We start from the raw sequence: 6,082 nt of genomic DNA on the forward strand, positions 1-6,082 counted from the left end.
TAGGTTAGAATTATCTGCTTTACCTTGGTATGAAATTGATTGAATTGAGTTCTTGTTGCTGCTGTGTATTTACCTTAGGACTACGGGACGGTATCCCGGGAGCTCCCTGTATGTCTACTTTGGGACTACGGAATTGCATTCCGGGAGATCCCCCCTGCACTTTTACATTGGAACTACGGGATTGCACCCGGTAGATTCCCCCAGTACTGAGTATTTATATTTGCGACTACGGATGTGGCATTCCGGTAGATCCCCGCGCATTTATGAGTTGGACTACGGGACTGCACTCGGGAGATCCACTGGATATTTACATTTGGGGACTACAGGACGGTATCCTGGGAGATCCTCCGACTGTTACTTCTGCGTTGAGCTGTATTTGTTTACCATGATTCTTGTTTCTGTTTCAGTTGTCGTTATTCTTTATGTCCTCTGTTACTCTTACGCTGTACTTATTATTACATGCTCTGTTCTACACTGTCGGACTTTATATTTTATTTAATCTCAGTAGGGCCCTGACCTTCCTCATCACTACCCGACCGAGGTTAGGCTTGGCACTTACTGAGTACCGCTGTGGTGTACTCATGCCCTTCCTGCGCATGTTTTTCATGTGCAGATTCAAGTACCTCTTCTCAGACTTACCATCCTTGAGGCGAGGCGATCTTTCGGAGACTTCGAGGTATATCTGCCACGTTCGCAGACCGAAGAGTCTCTCTCTATTCTTTCTTGTAGTTACAACCCTTTTGTATTTACTTTGTTTAGACATTCTAGAGTTAGAACTATTTGTTAGCTTGTGATTCATGGGTTTCCGGGTCTTGGATTTATGTATTGGTTTTGAGAGCTAAATATTGTGTATGCCGAGCGGCACATTTAAACGCTGTTTATTTCTTTATTCCTGTTTTAAACTTTTTTACTTCCGTAAATTTGGTTTCCTTCCGCAATTTAGGCTTACCTAGTAGTAGAGACTAGGTACCGTCACGATGGTTCATGAAGGGCTAACCAGGGTCGTGACAAGTTTGTATCAGAGCTCTAGGTTCACAGGAGTCATGAATCACAAGTCGGTTTATTAGAGTCTCACTGATCGGTACGGAGACGTCTGTACTTATCTACGAGAGGCTATGTAACTATTAGGAAAATTCCGCTTCGTTTGATTTCCTTGTCGTGCGAGATTTTTGATATCACAATTCCAAACTTCTGTCTTCTATTCTATCACAGATGGTGAGGACACGTGCTACTCGAGATGACCAGGCACCCGCGCCCCCTACTGGAGCCGTTAGAGGCCAGAGCCGGGGTAGAGGCCGAGGACACGCTCGTGGTGCAGCCAGAGCACCCGCGCGAGCTGCCGCCGAGGTACCACCAGCAGTACCAGCCAGAGTCCAGACACCTGATGCGTCTGCTACTAGTACTCCAGCACTCCAGGAGACTTTGGCACAGTTTATGACTATGTACACCACTCTAGCTCAGGCAGGGTTGCTTCCCCTTGCTGCAGCTACATCCCAGGCCGGGGGAGGAGCACAGACTCCCGCCGCCCGCACTCCTATGCAGCGAGTGCATATTGATCAGGTTCCAGAGGCTATTCCTATACAGTCGGTAGCCCCAGCTCAGCCCGAGGAGAGGGCAGTAGCTTCAGAGGAGGAGCAGAAGAGGCTTGAGAGGTTCAAGAAGTATCAGCCTCCGACTTTTAACGGGCTAGCCTCAGAGGATGCCCTTGGATTTCTTGAGGAGTGCTACCGTATCCTCCATACTATGGGCATATCAGGATCGAGCGGGGTTTCCTTCACTACCTTCCAGCTTCAAGGAACCGCCTATCAGTGGTGGCGTGCTTATGAGGTAGAGAGTCCGGATGAGGCAGCTTCCCTGACTTGGGCTCAATTTTCAAATATATTCACGAGGGAGTATGTCCCCTAGAGTCTCAGGGATGCTTGGCGCACGGAGTTTGAGCATTTGCGTCAGGATACTATGATTGTCTCAGAGTATGCTGTTCGTTACACCGACTTGGCTAGACATGCACCAGCTTTGGTCTCTACGGTTTGTGAAAAGGTTCGCCGGTTTATTGAGGGGCTTATTCCCAACATCAGGTCTAGCATGGCTCGTGAGTTAGAGATGGATATTTCTTATCAGTAGGTGGTGAGCATTGCTAGGAGGATTGAGGGTATGCATGCTAGGGATAGAGAGGAGATGGAGGCCAAGAGGTCTCGAGAGTCGGGCCATTATTCTGGTGCCCGTGCCCCAACTGCAGGTCTTCATGGTAGGGGTTATATGAGTCACCCCATTCATTTAGCTCTTCCAGCAGCCAGTGGTATTCCCGCTCCACCCAGGCCTCAGGAGCCTTATTATGCACCTTCGGTATCTAGTGCGCCTCCTGCATGGGGTACTTCCAGTGGTCAGTCCAACAGACCTGGCTCGAGCCAGTCACAGCCTCCACGTCCTTCCAGAGCTTGTTTTGAGTTTGGTGACACACGCCATATAGTGAGGGAGTGCCCCAGACTTAGGAGGGGTGCACCTCCACAGACTTCTCAACTACAGCATGCCCTGCAGAGTTTTCAGGCTATGGTCCCAGCACCAGTTGCTACCCCACCGGCCCAGCCAGCCAGAGGTGGAGATCGGGGAGGTAGAGGTCGCCCTCGAGGGGGAGGCCAGGCCAGATACTATGCTCTCCCTGCCCGTACTGAGGCTGTCGCCTCCGATTCTATCATCACAGGTACTATCTTGGTCTGTCACAGAGATGCATCGGTTCTATTCGATCCAAGATCCACTTATTCTTATGTGTCTTCTTATTTTGCTCCGCATTTGGGTGTATCTCGGGATTATTTGAGTTCCCTTGTTTATGTTTCTACTCCTGTGGGGGATTCTCTTGTTGTGGACTGCGTTTATCGATCGTGTTTGGTCGTTCTTAGTGGTTTTGAGACTAGAGCCGATTTATTATTGCTCGGCATGGTTGATTTTGATATTATCTTGGGCATGGACTGGTTGTCTCCCCATTATGTTATTCTTGATTGTCATTCCAAAACCGTGACACTGGCCATGCCAGGTGTACCACGTGTTGAGTGGAGGGGTGCTTTAGGTCACACTCCCAGTAGAGTTATTTCTTTCCTTAAGGCTCAGCGTATGGTTGAGAAAGGTTGTGATGCGTATCTAGCTTATGTGAGAGATGTCAGTATGGATACCTCTTCTGTTGATTCAGTCCCAGTAGTACGGGATTTCCCTGATGTGTTTCCAGCTGATCTTCCGGGCATGCCGCCCGATAGAGACATTGATTTTGGCATGATCTGTTGCCGGGCACTCAACCCATTTCTATCCCTCCGTACCGTATGGCTTCTCTTGAGTTGAAGGAGCAGTTGCAGGAATTACTTGATAAGGGTTTCATTCGGCCCAGTGTATCACCTTGGGGTGCTCCTGTTTTATTTGTGAAGAAGAAGGATGGTTTTATGCGTATGTGTATTGATTATCGCCAGTTGAACAAGGTGACAATGAAGAACCGTTATCCTTTGCCTCATATTGATGACCTGTTTGATCAGTTACAGGGTGCTTGTGTGTTTTCTAAGATTGACTTGCGTTCAGGCTATCATCAATTGAAGATTCGGGAGCCAGATATCCCGAAGACTGCCTTCAAGACTTGGTATGGTCATTACGGGTTCCTTATTATGTCATTTCGGCTGACTAACGCCCCAGCAGCCTTCGTGCACCTGATGCACAGTGTTTTCCGGCTGTATCTATCTTGATTCCTTCGTGATTGTTTTTATTGATGACATTTTAGTATACTCTCGGAGTCGGGAGGATCATGAGCAGCACCTGAGGACAGTGCTCCAGACCTTGAGAGAAAAGAAGTTTTATGCAAAATTCTCGAAATGTGAGTTTTGGTTGGATTCCGTGGCGTTCTTGGGTCACGTGGTCTCGAGAGAGGGTATTCAGTTGGATCCGAAGAAAGTAGAGGCCGTGCAGAGTTGGCCCAGACCATTCTCAGCTACAGAGATCCGCAGTTTTCTTGGCTTGGCGGGTTATTACCGTCGATTTATTCAGGGGTTTTCATCTATTGCAGCACCTATGACCAGACCCAGAAGGGTGCTCCGTTCCAGTAGACAGAAGAGTGCGAGGAGAGCTTTCAGAAGCTCAAGACAGCTTTGTCTACAGGCCCAGTTTTGATACTGCCTACTGGTTCGGGGTCTTATACTGTCTATTGTGATGCCTCGAAAGTTGGTCTTGGAGCGGTATTGATGCAGGACGGTAGGGTGATTGCCTATGCGTCCAGACAGTTGAAGATACATGAGAAGAATTATCCTGTCCATGATCTTGAGTTAGCTGCCATTGTTCACGCCTTGAAGATCTGGCGTCATTATTTGTACGGCGTGCCTTGTGAGATATATACTGATCACCGGAGTTTTCAGCATCTATTCAAGCAGAAGGACCTTAATTTGCGTCAGAGGAGATGGCTAGAGCTGCTGAAGGATTATGACATCACTATCTTGTATAACCCAGGCAAGGCCAATGTGGTGGCCAATGCTTTGAGACGCCTGGCTGAGAGTTTGGGGAGTTTGGCTTATTTACCAGCAGCAGAGAGGCCTATGGAGATGGATGTTTAGGCCTTAGCCAGCCAGTTTGTGAGATTGGATCTCTCGGAGCCCAGTCGGGTTCTAGCTTGCGTGGTCTCTTGGTCTTCCTTGCTTGATCGTATCCGGGAGCGTTAGTTTGATGACCCTCATTTGCTTGTCCTCAAGGACAAAGTATTGCATAGCAATGCTCGAGATGTGACTATTGGTGATGACAGAGTATTGAGGATGCATGGTCGAGTTTGTGTACCCAATGTTGATGGGCTTCGGGAGTTGATTCTAGAGGAGGCCCATAGTTCGCGGTATTCCATTCATCTGGGTGCCGCGAAGATGTATCAGGATTTTGCAGCCCATCAAAATTGGGCCGCGGTATTCCACCGGCCCCGGGCCCACTTCTCAAAACTCAGAAATTTTCACATCAATAGGTTCCTTATCTCCTCACGAGTTTATACATACCAAAAGTACTAATTTTCGATAACATTTCGACCCTCAAATCCTCAAATATATCCAAGAGGATTTTCAAACTTTTCCAACTTAAAATCACTAATTACATGTTAAAAATAACAATGGATTCGGGTAATCAAGCCAACATTGAGTTAAGAACACTTACCCCAATGTTTTTCTTGAAAATCTCTCAAAAAATCGCCTCACCCGAGCTCCCTTGGTCCAAAAATGGAAGAGTGAAATGAGTTTGGACTTTATTCTACAGGGATTTGTTCTTCGCGTTCGCGGTCCTCCTCTCGCGTTCGCGAAGAACAAAATTTTCAAAAGTCATTTTTCAAACTCTTCTCGGACAGCCTCTAGTATAATGGCAATAACTTTTGCTGCAGATGTCCAAATAACTATTATAATATGTTTCTGGAAACTAGATTCAAAGAGCTATAAATTCATTTGAATCATCTCAAAATTCATTGAAGATTGAGAGATACGAGCCTCCGAAGTAAGACCTGCGCAACAGAATTTCTTCTTCTTCGCGAACGCGAGTCTCTCTTCGCGAATGCGAAGAACAAAATCCCAGAAGCCAAATCCTTCTTCACGAACGCGAGGGGACCCTCGCGGACGCGAAGAACAATACCAGATACCAGCTTCAGCTATTGCAAAACAGCCCGAAATGATCCGAAACACACCCGAGGCCCTCAGGACCTCAACTAAACACGCCATCATATCCCATAACATTATTCAAACTTGTTCCAACCTTCGGAACGCTCAAAACAACATTAAAACACCAAATTTGCATCGGATTCAAGCCTAAGAATTTCAAGAACTTCCAAATTCCGTTTTTGATCAAAAACCCAACCAAACCACGTCCGAATGACCTGAAATTTTGCACACACATCCCAAATCACCTAACGAAGCTACTGCAACCCTCGGAATTTCATTCCGACCCTCGGATCAATAAATAAAAGAATACCACAATAAGGTAGAAGTTTATTGATATAAAAACTCATATCATAATAAACTTGAAGTTTGTTGATAATTGCACACGTCATGGTGTAAACCTGAAGTTTATCAATATTAATAATTTATCCAGTTGGCAT

Source organism: Nicotiana attenuata, unplaced genomic scaffold (genome assembly GCF_001879085.1).
Source record: "Nicotiana attenuata strain UT unplaced genomic scaffold, NIATTr2, whole genome shotgun sequence".
NCBI classification, from domain to species: Eukaryota; Viridiplantae; Streptophyta; class Magnoliopsida; order Solanales; family Solanaceae; genus Nicotiana; species Nicotiana attenuata.